We start from the raw sequence: 16306 nt of genomic DNA, 5'->3' as shown, positions 1-16306 counted from the left end.
ATATATGAACCTTTCATTTCCTCATACATTGGACTGCAAGCAGCAGCTCACCTTTTTGTTCAAAGTCACTGTTCTCTAAGCCATTTTTTACTTTCTACAGATGGCGTTTCATCTCTGGCTGGAAATATCCTCTTTAGAAGATGTTGCCAGAGACGCTTCATTATCTAGCTGGCAGAAGTTTTGAGCAATCAGCCACCTTTCCCCAGATGAGAGAGCCACTTTGCCACACTAATCTTCCTGATCTGTAGCCTAAAGAGTTAGTTTTCACTCCTCATAAACATATGTTCCTTATACCAGTAAGAACACATTGACCCACCAGTGTGTTAATAATTTTATTACTTTCTGTTCAACAAAAACAGCTTCTGTTTCATTTTGCAGTATCTCCCAACTATACCGTTGGTACAATAAAATCCTTGCCTCTCATACATTTCCTGGACCATTGACACTATAGCAACTTTCCAACTCTAACAAAAAAGACATTTATTGCAAACCTACCAGTCACATTAGAAACCATTCATACTGAAGATTGAGTTAGCAGATAGATTTTTAGTTAAGAGGAGTATATGTAAAAGTCTGTATTAGTTTAGCCAACAGAAACCAAGTGTATTTGAGAAGGAACTTGAGTATTGTGTTGACAGGTTTGACTTCTTAAACTAAGCAACAGATAGGTTAGAGATCTAATATTTTCATAATGCCCTTCAACCAGAAGATCCCAACGCATGCCACATACAAATTTTACACACCTGTGTAGCATGGTATACAAGCATAGAATAGTACAGAGTGACATAAACTAAATCTGCTTCATCTTAATAAATGTTAGTGAATACTGTTAGTCTATTCCAATCTTCATGAATTTTTCCACTCCATCTTACCTGGCGTTCTCATCTTGATTTGTCTTATCCCTCTTTGTAGTCAAATCTTTTTTAGAGACTCAGTTCTTTTGCTACTAAGAAGAGAACTAATAATAATATGAAAACCCTACCATTCCAGGTAACTTAATTTTCTTCATTTGTAAAGTCATCTCTCTCTTTGTGCCAGACCTCAAGCTCTTCGTGTTAGGGACTTAGTTGTGAGCACTAAACTAATGCTGCTGCTTTATCCAAGTGATTAATACTTTCATTTGAAAATGCAGGATGAATTTTAGGCAGTCTGAGTTACTCATGTTGGAAATCAGTTAAGTCCAGTTATAATACCTACTGTCTGACAAAAGGTACGTGAAATATATAGTATGTGTTAGTGTTCTTAGTTTTAAATGCCAGAAGATATACTAATAAGGTTCTTTGGGTGAATCTGATATCTTTTATTAGACCAACTAAATAGTTGGAGAACAGTATTTAAGTAAGCTTTCAGGTTCAACAACCCTTCGTCAGGCTAAGGAAGTTTCAGCAGTTGATTGCAAGAAAATATACTAAATTTCTTGCAATATAATGCCCTGAGGTGAGGCTGAAGCAGCTCGTGAACCGCATCGCTCATTTATTTACATTGGGCAGTCTAGAGTTTTCCTGTGACCTGACAAGACCTTCAGAACTTTAAAAAATCCTCTTTAATCACCATCTAAAGTACTGCCATTTCAGAAAGCCAGCATGCTGGTTTTCCATCACAGTATATTATTTAAAAATATATTAAAGGAAATTGAATCAGTCTGAAAAAGGATTTATTTGTCTTTTGGAATAGCAACAGAGAAGACCAACACAAATGGTAATTTTCACTGGTTGTTTGGGTAATTTAATCAAAGTTGATGGAATATCTGTTGTTTACTCTGAATTGAAGTTTGAGATTCAGCTACAAAATTCATCATCCTGCAGTAATGAGGAAAATGCAATTTCATTGGCAATGTATAAGATTAAAATTTACTAAAGCTAGATGCCACTAAGTAAATTGAGTTTGAATTCATTAAAAATCTAGAAACAATCACCAAGACTGCAATGAAACATTGGCAGCAAATCCAAAACCAGGATTTTCAGCATTTGCATAGTTTTCATGGAGTTTCTTGCATGTTTCTAACTGAATGGGAGAATAACGACTTGAAATCCTATTAATTTAAATATTGTCTTAGTTACATTATCTTATTTTCTACTTTTTTAATTTTTATGTTCACTGTTCTTCTTGAAAGACATATAAACATGGGACACAACACAATTTCAAAATTATCAGACATAAAAAGAATATAAGCTGGGTTTCAGGTTTATGATTTAAATATAGCTCTTATCTCTAATCTTTTAAAATCATTACAGCCTTAGCTGTTACTTTTAACAACAGCTGTTTCACAGTTTAAGTTTTGAATTGACTGTCTGTGTGACTTTTTCGAAACTTTTACAGAAAGGTGCAACCCCCCCCCCCCCCCAAAAAAAAAAAAAAGTCATGGGGATTGGTGGGAAAAAAGAAGGGCCACCCAACCTTTTAATAGAAATCCTAGTGGCTGGAGCACTTGCCCAGGGAGTGGGAGACCCAGGCTCTAAGCTCTCCTTGGCCAACTGAGGGGCATTGGACCTAAACCTCCCACCTCCCACAAAGTGCTCTAGCCACTGAGCAGTAGGCTAGGTAGGGGTATCTATTGAAACTTGTCCACTGGGCACTGAAGGAGGAAGAAAATGTCAAGCCAGAGAGTATCTTGGTTTGTGGCTCAGTAAGTTGGGCACTGCCTGGGAAGGGAAGGGCCCTGGGCCCTAGGCTCTGGTCATTGTTCCTGCTTCCAGTGGTGTTTCTGCATTTTTATATTTAACAGCCATTGGGTAAAATGGATAGATGGCATTTGGAGCAGAACCCTGGGCATCTTCTTTCCGTAGCCATGCCCATCTCATTGAAATATCTAGTTTAGAAAAAAAAATGTATACTGTGTGACCTGGATCTTGCCTGTCACGAGGGAGCAGGTAGTGCTGTTCTGTAGAAGGCCAGTAGGAACTTTAAGCATTCAACAGTCATAGGGCAGTCAGGCTGCCAGGTCTATCCCTGGGATAACTTAAGCCAGTGATTCCCAGAAGGTTTGCCATGGCACGCTAGTGTGCTGTGAGAGCAAAGTAAACATGCTGTAAGATCCCCCTTTGTGAGGAAGTACATGCACTTCTCTCCTATCTAGCACCCTTTGCTGGCCCTAGCTACTCCAGTGGTGCCTGTGGCTCCTGCTCTGGGGCTCGCTGCCATTGCTGCTGCCTTTCCTCTCCTTTCCCTGCCCCTAGACCGGGGTGGGCAAAATGCAGCCTGCAGGCCAGATATGGCCTGCCAGGCTATTCTATCCAGCATACAGGGCCCCTAAAAAATTTAGAAAATATTTATCTGCCCTGGGCTGCCTGTCATGCGGCCTTTGATGGCTTGCCAAAACTCAGAAAGTGGCCCTCTGCCCAAAGTAATTGTCCGCCCCTGCTCTAGACGGCTCCTGTGCTGGCCCCCAAGCCCAATCCAGCAGCGCGCCGTGCTGCAAGTGGGCTGACACATCAGTGGAGCTGCACTTTGCAGCCCAGCTCATCTCCTCCAGGTCTAAATAGGTTTCAGCTGGGCTGCTGCGAAATTCAGAAAGGTTATGCAACGTATATGCTGCAGAGGAGGACCCCCTGGGATCTCCTTTACTGCATGGGCTGTGCCAGTGGCACAAGGCCCCCTCACCCACTGTCCTCCCAGTGGCACATAGCCCCAGCCCTCCTCCATCTTGGTCCTTGGACCCCCCAGTTCCTTCACAGTGCATCAGCCAAGGGAGGCTGCTGGGGTCTTAAAACCATGTGTTAATGGCCACGTGCCGGCCCTGGATTCTGGCTTCAGTCTTTGCTTGCTTCTTTCAAGACCTAGAGATGGACGTTTTATGTCTGAAAGCTTGATGGCAACACAGATGTGAAAGATGTTATCTAAATGCCCCTTGCTTCATGCTTTCGTGGCAGAGGGGAGCTGCCTTGTGAACATTTTTAACTTTTTATGCCACGCCGCATGGGCAGAATCCTCTAATTGCTGAATCTGTTGGGTGAATGGCAGCTTTGCATAGCTTTACCTGTATCTTCATTTTTGCATAGCTTTACCTGTATCTTCATTTCTGATAGTGAGTCGCACAGTTTTAATTTTGATATGTTTAACATGAGAAATGATGTAAAGAAAATATAATTTCCAAAATCCTTTAATTGAAATGCATTCACTGTAATTTGGAATGTTTTAGTTGCTGAGTGATTTATTTCTCGTTAGCTTGCCTTTGCAATTGTTGCCATTCCAGTTATGACTTACCTAAGAGAAGTACCATAGCCGATGTTTCTCCAGGATTCTGTCTTTCTCCACAGGTTGGTTTTGTTTTTAAAATAAAATGTAGGCCCAGTCCTTACTCAGACAAAGCTGTCATTGATTATCTTGACTTCCTTGAAAGTCTTATGTGAGTCATGGTTGCTAAATAGGCCCCTCTGAAAGCAAGAAACAGATGAGTCTTTCCCTGAATTGTGTCAGAGACTTTGCACAGCAAAAAAAATCTGCTTCAGTTGGCACTCTTATTATCATGAGGTCTTTCAGGTGTTGACCGTTGGTGCCTAATCTTGTAATACAAATGCATATAACCTTTTTTCCATGAAGACAATCCTATTGATATCACTATCAAGTCTAATTTGCATGAAGATTGATTTTTTTTCTGTGAGACTGTTTTTTGCCTGACTTGGACTATGTGGTTCAAGCTATGTTGAATCAAATTGTTGTACTGTTTTGAGTTATATAGACAACTCAGACCGTTAACCTTTGCTAATTACTCAGTACATATGTTTAAATTTTTCCAGAGCCACACAATGAACCTCATAAGCTATTCATATTTAAAACTACTTGTCAACTTTTGGGGTTTTTCATGGTGAATAAATCCAAGTATGAGTAGCCTCTTTCAATTATAGCAAGAAATATGTCTCATTCCCCTTAGCTCAAGCCATGATATTGATCTTGGAAGAATATATTTAGCAAATGTATGTATTTGCTTACAAATTACAGATGTCCTTTTTTGATGAATAGCTGAAAAATGCATGAGATGACTGTAGGGGTGTAGGTTGTAGCCATGTTGGTCTAAGGACATAGGTAGACAAGGTTCTTTGGGTGAATCTAATATCTTTTATTAGAGCAGCTTAGCGCACACCAACTGCAGAGGCTTCCTCAGCCTGACAAAGGGTTTTTAAACCCGAAAGCTTGTTAAGAAAAATGTTGAGGTGGCCTAATAAAAGATATCAGATTCACCCAAAAAACCTTGTCTGGGATGACTGTATAAACAGATCTGGTTTGGTTGGGGATCTTGTTTGCCTTTGTTATTGATTACACATCTTTGCAAGTATTTTCCAAAAGTATTTTTTACCAGGAAGAGATGGAAATTGTTATAGAACTTTGTGTTTCTACAGAGAGAGTGCATAGCCATTTTTTATATTTTATTAATTTCTTTTTGTAGAAAACATTTTACTGATCCCAAATTTAAGAATCTTACTTGTCAGCAAAATATTGCTTTAGGGAACCTGAAGAAATGGGTTTATTGTTAGGTGAGCTAATATTGCAAAGCTTAGATTCACATCCAGGTTCAAAGCTTACTTGTAGGTGTATCTGGAATTGTGGTTTGATTCCTATTTTAATTATTCACTAGCTTTTTGCTTCCCTATTCATCAATTCATGTGTGCAGGAAGTTGTAAGTGAATTAAAATTGTTTTTTTCAGATCTAATTGCTCTCAGAGACAATTTTTGACATCATACAATCACAGCACGATTCAGAAAAATTGTCATAAGATATGAGACCATTCCAGTAGGCAGAACAAAGGTATAGGTCAAAACTGAGGAGTATTAGAAGAATTAAGTTGTAGAATTCTGCAACTGCCTGTGCAGGATTAAACATGATCTCATCTCAATCTGTGTGCAGGGTAGAAAAACAATATCGCCGTGGAAGTGGCTAAAACCACAGCTTCCATTCCAGTTTGATAAGGATGGTGTTTTATTACTTGTCCCTTATAACACTTAAGTGTTATAAATTCCTTCCATTCTTTCAGCACATTGCATTATAGTGCCTAATTTTCAGTTGCAGCATATGAGTGACAGTGAGTATGGCTCCATCACTGACTTCCTTTTTGATCTTTGTCAAAACAGTTAATAGGTCTGATTCTCACTTTCCCTGCGTTTAAAAGGATGATAGTACCAATCTCACAGGAATATTGCAAAACTGAATAATGTTTGCAATGTGCTTTAAGAACCTCTAAGAGCCTTGCAATATGCCAAGTGTATTACTAGTTATTGCCAGTATTTGCTTTATTTACGTTCATGATACTACTTACTCTTTTGTTACAGAAAATGTAATGCTTACATTTTAAGCAACATTTTCCATTTCACTGGACATACAGGAACAGTATCAGAGCTTTGGAAGGTGGCCACATGAAATGTCTCAGGTTAATTTGGACCTGAAGAAATAAAGTAATTAAAAACAGAAAAATGTTTCTTCCATTCTTCCATACCATATTGTCAAGAAGCTGCTCTAAACTTTGTTCTTCAGTTATAAAACGGTATGAATGTGACATTTGTACATCTTTCATGGTAGTGATTGTGCTTACTTTCCTGAAAGTCTCAGCAAGCTGACAACTGTAATGATATGCTGCCAAAGTTTTGCCAAGCTGCTCCCTCAAGTTTTATCCTTCAATCAGCAATATATATTACATTTCCTGAGTTAAATTACTCCCTCTCCTACTGTTCACCACACCTCAAGCCCATTAATTCTGTAATCTTTTTCTCCTGACAAATCCATCAATCTATCCATTCCTAGTATCTCTTTTCCACTTTGTTCCTTTTCTGACAACAGCTCTTGTCTTATCACCCTATCCTCTCCCGAGCATTTCCATTAGGCTTCCTTGTCTGATTGGTGTGACATGGCAACCAGTCTCTGCTGTGCATTGTATAAGCAGGTAGGTGCCTAGTCATGTTTGTTAGTAGACTTTGATCACCTTCAGTTGTTGAAGTTTTTCCTGACTGACAGATGTTCCTCTTAGTTGCTGCATGAGAGAGGATTGGTGGGGAAATGGGTCAATTAGTTGGTTGATAGCACAACAGGGCTTCAGGCTCCCTCTTAGTACCAGCCTTAAAGTCCTCCTTAATCCCTTTATCTCAGTTCTCAGACCATGGGTGACTGATGCTGCCTTAGTCAGGGGGGGCACATGCCCCCCCGTCCCAGCAGCCAGTCAGTGACCGGGGTGGGGGGCATCCCCCCATGGCCAATCTCTCAACCTGGAGGGGTTCCTCCGCAGCAAAAGTTATCAACCAGTGAGCAACCATGCTGCTCCCGAAAGTGGCTGCGGTGCTTCCAGGAGCAGCCATGGCCTACATCCAGCACTTGCACTCCCCAGCCGGCACTCGCAGGGGGGGACACTGGCGCTCCCCCTGCCCCCATGCCCATCAACTGAGTGGGGAGTGTGGCCTGACAGGGTGCACTGGCGCTCTCAGGGGTGCATGTGCACCCCCTCCGCGTCACCACTGTCTCAGACTGTAAAAATTAGATTGCTCCCATTCTTGAAATATGTTTAACTGTTTTTGGGGTATGCCAATTCAGCTGCAAGGCCCACATATCTATTAAACATGGGTTGAATTTGAGGCAAGGAAGGACTTTTCGTTGCACGGTCCATTATTATTCTAAACAACAATTTCCTGTTGTCATAGGGATGTAGGTGATAGGAAAGGCTTACTTCCCTGAGATACAAATATGTTTTGTCAATCCCCAAAGTCTGTGTTCAGTCAATAAAAATATTTGTGCATGGTTGTCTTGTAGCTACTTCATATCTTCACAAAACAGGTTTTAAACCTCTCTCAAAAAAGCGGAATCAAGAAGAGGAAGCTGTAACTAATTTGCCTCGGGCATCATCCATCATTAGTTGGTAGATGACTCAGCTCATTGCTGATTCTTAAAATTATTGCTGGTAATGGCGGGGGAAGGTGCACTGTATGAACAGAAAATATTTTATGTCGGGTGTTAGGTTGAGCTTGCTGTGTTGGCAGTTACAAAAACCCAACCTGGGTTTGTAAAGTATGACAATGTTAAGCATAAGTCATTGATAGATAGTACAATCTATGGGTCTTCAGGACTTTTCAATCCTTAAACACATTTAGAGAGCATATATGTCGTGTGTGCTATATAGCATGTCTAATGACAATAAAAGGTGACTCTTGCAACACGAGGCCTGTTGTTCTTGTCAGTAAATTCTGTAACTTGAGGATTTTTAAAAAGCAAAGCAAATGACTAATTAAATTGTAGCCATAGGCTAATAATTACAAAGCTTTGTCGTAGTAACTGTGGGAATTTCTGCTACCACTTACTTGAACCACTGAAATTTGCTATGGTAATGCCGTGAAGACGCATGGGTTCTTTTTGATGGCTTTGATATGAATGTGCCCTATTTTGGGGAAACTGTAATTATGCATGCAGCTGGAATATTATACGTTCAAAACATTATTTGGGGAGATTTTTCCTCTTAGAACCAAGGGGACATAAATTAAACCGACAGTAGCAATAAATACCTCATGTAAGTTGCTAATGCAAGGATTTGAAATGGGCTCACTTGTCAAGGGACTGGAAATGAATTCACTGAAATAGAAATGAAAGTCCTTAAAGAAAATTGGGCAAATGAATCCAAATGGATTTTTTTTTCACATTTGAATCTTTTACATTTTTTTATGTTCCTATTCATTAGCTCCCTTCTTTCCAGGTTCTTTAAAACTGTTTTTCTAATAGATCACCCTTTCACATGGGCAGCTAAACACAAGGATTTTTGCTCTATAGCCAGCTTTTGGCCACCATGATGTGTGCTGGATGATACTTCAGGCATTTGGACAGCCTTTTGCTTGACCTTTTAATCCAACAGAGAATCTGCATTGCCAAGGAAAACACATAGCTCCCTTTTCTTTTTCCCTAGTAATGATTTTCTCTTTTCTCCACTTATTCCTATTTTAAACCCAGCCTTCTTTTAGTGACATGGCACTAAGGTCTCTACTTGTCATGGATCAGTTTGGAATAATGTTAAATCGTTTAATCTGACTACTTTGTTCTCCCAAGCATTTTTCTACCAGGGATGCATGCCACCACTATATTCGGCTGTCTGGTCGCATGCTCAGAGGCTCACAATACTCCCTCATCACGTGCCAGACCCAAGTTGCTGAAGATAGCTGCTAAAGATGGCTGCTGATGTTAGTGCTGGATAACAGCACAATGAGTAGGAGTTAGTATAATGCTTTGAATTCATATAGCACCTTTCAGCTGAAGGCTTCAAGACAAACCTTCAATCTCTCAATGTTCCTGTAAAACAGAAGCACATTAACATAGCTATTTTACAGATTGGGAAACAAACCTAGAGAAAATGAGTCTTGCCTAAGGTCATACGGTGAGTCAGGCATGGTTCTCTTCTCAGTCTCCTCACTAATTCACACAGAGCTCCCAATCCTACAATGCGATGTGTGTGGGTGGTTTTCTTTGTAGATGAAGTTTCTAAACACATGGACCACATTGGATTGGAGCCTACAGATAAGGTGTTTATTTTTCTTTTTGAGTGAAAGAGGTTGGAGATAGAGAATTAGGGCTTCTAATGAGAAAGAGAAGGAATTGATCCTTTACCAGAGTCTCTGCTACTTTCATTTTACCAACATACAGTATTTCATACATTCATCCTAATGCTATGTGGAGAGCCTGGTAACTTTGCAAGAACTTAATTTAAAAAGAAAGATTCTGAAGTGCTCCAAATTCTCCAAGAGCACAGTAATATTCTCAGGTTCAAATGGTTCAAAATAAAAATGTTAAATTTTACTGAGTTTTTATCTACTTAAAATAACCTAACATTGAAAATGAAAGTGTATGGTACTTAGTGTTCTTTGTTCAGAACTTAAAAATAATTCAAAACCCTGGAGATCAGGAAGCATATGTCTCGGCTTCAATCCTCATAATGCCTTGAAATGTGAATGTCTCATTATCAACACACTGATGTCACAAAGTGTCGAAATAATTTTTCCTCCACTTATTCCTTAGAGCAGTTAATGTCATCTAGTGGTTAAAGACAAGATTGAGAAATCCGGTGTTTGTTACCTGTTCTGTAGGTTCTTGGGCAAATCACTGTTTTGCCTGCTTTGCCTTTCCTATTGGTAAAATGGTGATGACAGCCTCTTTATCGATAAACACATTGGGAGGTTTGATTCATTAATGTTTAGAAAACGCTTTGAGATTCTGAACAGGAGGTACTGTAAGATTAGCGAATCACCTGTTGTAAGATAAAATTCAGCCCAAAATCCAAATGCACTTATTTATGTTAACAGGCCTTTTGGCATGTACAGCATTGCATACGTGATTAATGTTTTCATTGATCACTAAGTGTCTAACCTACATTGTCGCTGTTTGATTTCTTTGTAATTTTCACCATTTGGCCAGATTCTGACTTCACTAGAGATTTTCCTTTCATCAAAGGCCAAAAAATGTGGCTTAGTAATTATATTACATTTACTTTGTGCCCAAGAACATAATATTGGGAACTCGCTCAAAAATTACCCTTATCTCATCATTCCTTGTCCTGTTCAATTATGGTGTGACGTCTCCAATTTTCTTTAATTTTATTATCTATTATTCTGTTCTTTGTTCCTTTGGCAGTTGCTTTCTGTAACAATTATAGGACATGCCGCACATCTTAATACAGCTATGATCCTCTGAATTGTACGGTTACATTTTAAATAGATATTACCATTTTAACTTGCAATTTAAAAAGCACATTACCATTTAATTGGATTGAGTACTCGTTCTAAATTGTTCATTACATGATGCTGTAGGCATGATAGCTGAACAAATAATATGTGATCAAAAATATACATCTAAACAAGAAAAACTTCAGAAAGCTTTAGGGCATAGATTTAATATTCCATTGTACATGAACTATTTATTTTTTCTTCAACGTGTGTAATAATTAATAATTTCATGCAGCGTTTTTCATCCATAGCTTCCCCATAGTCTGTGTTTGAATCATTTCTCAGCATGTAGACAACTATAATTATACATTTGTTGTTTGCCTTAGCGAAGTTTTACATGCAGTGCTTGTTATATTACAGATACTCTTCTTGTCTGTGTAGTCTGACATTTCTAACATTAGTAAATGCAACTTTGATTGAAAACACCTTCCTGAGTCACAGTGTCACCTTAACTTAAATCAGGAACGGAATTAAGTGAGTCACAGGGAAAGAAAAGCTAGTTCCATTTTAGACTTTTGTAGGGCACCTTTCTCCTTGGTGTCTGTTATAATACAAAAGAGACACAAACCTGGATAATGCAGCTTGCGTTGGGATCTGTACTATTGTCACCTTCTAATGTACTGATCTTATGTTTTAATCAATCCAACAGAGATGGAGTGACCTGCATTTTTTCATTTAGTCTTAATTTTATGTAGTCTTATTTTAAAATAGCAGTCAATATGATGATAATGTATACCCCACTAAACGGTTTATATAATATACTATCCATCTACATGTATAGTATTTATTTGGTCTTTTGACTTATGGAGACGAATATGAGAATATGTTCTTCTTGATTTATGAATGGTAGTGCCTTTGGAATAACAGTTTTTCTGCCTATGAGGTATTTTATTAATGCTATACATGTATACAGATGACCTTTATTAATGCAGAAACTCTTTCTTTTCATAACTATCACCTTTTCTTTCTATGGTTGCCCAGTGGGCCTCCCCCTATTTACTACAAGCTGCAAAATGCACCCAAGGCCTTAGCATATATTAATGACTTAGCTAGGCTGGTAGCTGTCTGGCTCTCCTGTGCTTTGGTCTTGTAATGTGTTATGTCAAGTTTCGGACATTGTTGGAAGCTCCAAAGCACAGAAGATTTTGGGACTGCAGCTGTCCCAACAGAGGCTATCGGGTCTGAAACCCTGCTGTAACTTGGCAGCATAAAGGCATAAAACCTTTAAAGCTCGGGCAAGTAGAAGAGAGAAAATGGGTAATGTTACACACACAATTTTAACTCCAAACTCCATCAGCCTTCTGTTATAATCTACAAATCATGAGGATAAATGAATGCTGATGCATCTGCAACAGTGGCCAAGAAATAAAATGCAGTAATGTTATTTATCTGAAAATTTCTGTGGAAAATTAAGTATATGACTCCCAAATTTCAGAATGCAATTAGTTTCTATTGATTCTTTGAGTGGGTTTCTGTTTTCTTTTATAGCCGTTGAAAGTTGCTGTTCTTGCACTATTTTGCTACATTTCAAACTTCAGTTAATTTGCCAGTTCAGATAGTTATGTAAAATATTATGTGGTACAGACAGTAATAAATGAGCGGTGAAAAAAGCATCTGCTGGAGAATACACCTATATTTTGTTAAAGAAATAACTGTTGAGCCAGGCCTTTCGATTACTTCAGTATCATGTGACCAGATTTGCTATGATCAGACTCCTTCCCTCTTCATTTGTAGAATTTCAAAACTTTCCTCTTGTCTTTTGTTATTAAAGATCATCATAAAACATTACAGGCTTTCTGCCTGGCATACCTTTTTTCAAATTTGGATTATGAAACAGGCAGGTTTCTCAAAATATCCTTAAAATACTGCATATGTCAGTATGGCCTCTTTGTGCAGAGTGTGACACAATTATAGGCAGTGGAAGGCCGAGGCTAATGGTGCTCAGCCCCTCCACAAACATGGGACAGCAGTAGGGCCGCAAGGCAGCCCGACTGTGGGCTCCAGACAGCTGCAGCAGGAATGGGGAGGGGTGTGCACACAGCCAGGGTCGCAGCCCGGCGTGTGGATTGCCGGCTGCCGAGCACTGCAGCCTGTATCAGTCTGTCTATTCTGTGAAGGGGAGGGGCCTTGGGGATGTTGGGGATCAAGGCCCCCCCATTGAGGGAGGGAGTGGGGAGAGGCAGGGGCTGTAGTGAATGGGGCCTCAGTCGTGGGACAGTTGGAGCCTGGGTGACTCATCCAGAGGTGCAGGGGGGTCTCAAGAGAAATGATCTGACTGCAGCACTAGCTAACAAGTAAGTGGAGCTGTATTGTTTTAAATGGGACCATGTATTTTGCATGCTGGTTTAATGGTATATTTGAGATTTTTCCTGTTTTGAACAGGCTCGTTAAATAAACATGTTCATACCACAAAAAGCTGTAAGTAATTTAACATAAGCTTTCAAACAGGCAGTTTGCATACTTGTACATTCTTTAGGGAAGGCAATGTGCCTTCCCCTGTGCTTGGAAAATGCATAGTTATTTTGGATGTTGCTGTAATACAAATAAAGTTATAGAGCAAATCCAACATAAAACTGGATGGTTTTTACTTTTCTTAAGAAGATGCATTAAACTAGGGGCAGGCAGTTATTTTGGGTGGAGAGCTGCTTAATGAGGTTTGGTGAGCTGTCGAGGGCTGCATGAGTAGTCCCACCCCTTGACAGTTGCCCTGGCCACTGGTCACCATCTTGGGACTGGAAGTCCCACCCATAACCCCTTACCTTTGCCACCAGAAGTCCCTCCCTGTGTCCCACAGAAATATCCCTTTTGGGAGGGGGGCTTGCCATCTTAGAACCAGAAAAAACTAAATCACACTTGTGTACTGTATAAGAGGGGGTTGCATAATAGTTCAAAAATAAATTCTTAGTCTTCTATATTGTGTGGGGGGTGGGGTTCAGGGGGTGTATGGTGGAACAGTTGTGTGCATGTTGGGGATGTGTGGGTATGTGTATGATGGGGGGTGTGGGGAGGGGTGCAGGACAAGTTTGTGAGGGGGTGTGGCTATGTGTCGGGTGGCATAGGGTATGTTGGGGGTTGTGTGGCATTTGTGGGGTCTGGGTGTGTGGCTGTGGATCACACCCATCTCTGGAACACACTGTCCTCTCCTGCAGTCAATGCAGGCAGCACTGCCTTGTAGGTGTGTGGCATTTGTGGGATGTGAGGGAGGGTGGGAGGGGTGTGGGAAACCCCCCCCCCACACACACACTCTCCTAATAGCACAGCAGCAAGAGGCGGTGCTCAGGGTGCTGGTGCCCGACTCTGGCCTGCACTGCACATTGCAGCAAGGAGCTCAGCGCCCCCCCCCCCCGGCAGTCTATAGCTCCCTGCACTCGCACAGCTCGGGAGGGAAGTCCCTGGCACTGGAGCCAGCTGCCTTTCCTGCCCCAGCTGGCTCCAGCTCCTGGGGCTTCCCTCCTGTGCCTGAACAGGGAGCACCAGTGATACAGATGGCCCGGCGGGGGCTGCACTTATTGCTGCAATGTGCCAAAACATTTCCGAAGAATCAAAATCTCAAACCTTTACCTAGAAGAAGGGAGCTCTTAACCTGAATTGGTTTTGAGAAGTTTAAGGAAGTGGAGTTTCATCTTCAAGAATTAGAAGAATTTTTTCAGCTGATATGTAAATTATAGGATATAAAAATGCATTTCCTGTAACCTTGAAGAGATAGGGTCTTGGTCTGGAATGGCAGGGAAAAGTAGTATTAGCTCCTTTTTAGAGGTCGGCACCCATCTATCTGGGTTGGGAGAGGGGAGTCTGGCTAGGAAGGGAAATTATTACCTAAAATGGCAGGTTAGCTGGTAGAGCTCAAGTAAGCTATTTACTCCACTCTGCTGAAGGAAGGATGTATTAAAATACTTCCTCCCCGGCTGAAGCCCCATTTTATACCCAGTTCAGTATATCCCAGATGTGGAATTAGTGCAGGAGTGAAGACTTTCTTGCTCTGCTGTGATCATTGTTTTAATAAACCTTTCTTGAATTGGGAAGTCATTTTCCTTATGCAGCTGTATTGCCAAAGATGAAATGGAAAATATCTAGAATTAATCAGGTAGTTTTCTATGAAATATTTTCCTTTAGAAAACAATTAATTAAAAATGAAAATGTTTGGAGGAAACTATCACAGTTAAATGAGTTTCTCAACTTGAAAAAATGTTGAAAAAATTGTATATTTTGTATATTTTCTAAATGAAAATATTGATTTCTGGGCTTGTAATTTTTTTCACGTAGAAATGTAATTATAATTTAAAAAAATAAGGGACTTTGAAATGATCAAAATAATATATTTTAATGGATGCGAATCCGAATTTTTTTTCCTGTTTGTGGAAACATTTGATTTTCTTTTTACTTTTCATTTCACTTGAGGATGGAAGATTTCCAGCTGTGGACATGGAAATTTTGGAGTAGGCCAGAAGATGAGGTTCAAATTGTCAGAGTCTAGTAGTTAGTAGGTGCCCAGGTGCCAGAATTCACACCCTAGGGAACATAAGACCTGGATGAAACCAACAAGGTCATGAAAGTCCTACCTCCTGTTGTAGCAGGTTTATTAAAGAGATTACATTATGTGTAATCCCTTTAATAAACTTATCAAGCTCCATCTTAAAACAGGTTAGTTTGCTTACCACCATTGCTGTAGGAAAACTGTTGAGAGTTCTTTATCTTGGTCAGGTCATACCTATGTACTCTTGTGCCAAGATTGTCTTTTGGCTTAAATCAGTTTCCTTCTCCCTGGTTTTAAACCTCGTGGCCTATTTGTAGATAGCAATTATTTCTCTTCTGCCTCCATTTTGCTAGGTCAGTAAGACGAGCTCTTACAATCTTTTCTCCAGTCTCTTGATCATTTTCTTAGCACTTCTCTTCACCTTTTCTAGTCTGAATTTTTCATTTTTGAGCATGGGTGACCAAAATGGGACAGTAATTTTCATGAGATCTCACCAGAGTTTGTATCTCAGTCATAACAGACCAGTGAATATATGAAACTAGACATTGTTTCTGATATAAAACACGTAAACTATGCTAGAAATATCTGTAGTCTGGCCCAAGCAATTATTCATTAATTGCATCTGTCTTTCCATGTCATTAATTTGTAGTGTATAACATACCTGAAAATATTCATAACATACCTGAAAATATTCTTTTGAACCTTTCAGTTCATGTAGAGGAAGTCTACTAATGCTTCCTGATTTTTATTTTGTGTAGTGGAGAAGGAGTGATTTTTCCATATTAAAGTGCCTTTTCTTAATGACTCAAAGAGACTTAATGTAATTTTTGGCTGCCTGGCGTATATATATTTACTTTGCAATTAAGTTGCTCCTTGCCCTGTAGTAGTGTGGCATAATAGTGGTAGATGCTTTACCTTTGAAATGTTTTGTTTTGTTTTTCAACTGAAGACGATGCATTCAATTTCCTCAGGATTCACCTGGCTGCAAATTTGGAAAAAGAAATAAAGATGGAACAAACCAATAATCAAGGAAGGGGCGGCTTATGGATCAGCTCAGAAAAAATGAGTTTCCTTGGGTTTCTTATCCCATTACTTGAGACTGGCTTGCAGAACTCGTTTGCCAGGGAATTCTTTCTTTTTGCTCCTCTTGATATA

General features: G+C 39.8%; 1 protein-coding gene across 3 annotated transcripts in view; it reads left to right on the top strand.

Annotated features, from left to right (window-relative positions):
- Nucleotides 1-16306, top strand: part of PRKCA (protein kinase C alpha) — a 302378-nt gene that overhangs the window by 153400 nt on the left and 132672 nt on the right. The window contains exon 1 of one of the 3 annotated variants that reach the window (XM_090061660.1): nucleotides 12867-12971. The exons of the other annotated variants lie outside the window; for them this stretch is intronic. The gene's annotated coding sequence lies outside the window, so the exon portion shown is untranslated. Of the gene's footprint in view, nucleotides 1-12866; nucleotides 12972-16306 lie in introns of those variants that run through there. 3 annotated transcript variants of the gene reach the window in all.

This window comes from Crocodylus siamensis, chromosome 8 (genome assembly GCF_052110815.1).
Source record: "Crocodylus siamensis isolate JL-2025a chromosome 8, ASM5211081v1, whole genome shotgun sequence".
NCBI classification, from domain to species: Eukaryota; Metazoa; Chordata; order Crocodylia; family Crocodylidae; genus Crocodylus; species Crocodylus siamensis.
Note: the sequence above shows the minus strand (reverse complement) of the source record. Positions and strands in the feature narration are given on the sequence as shown.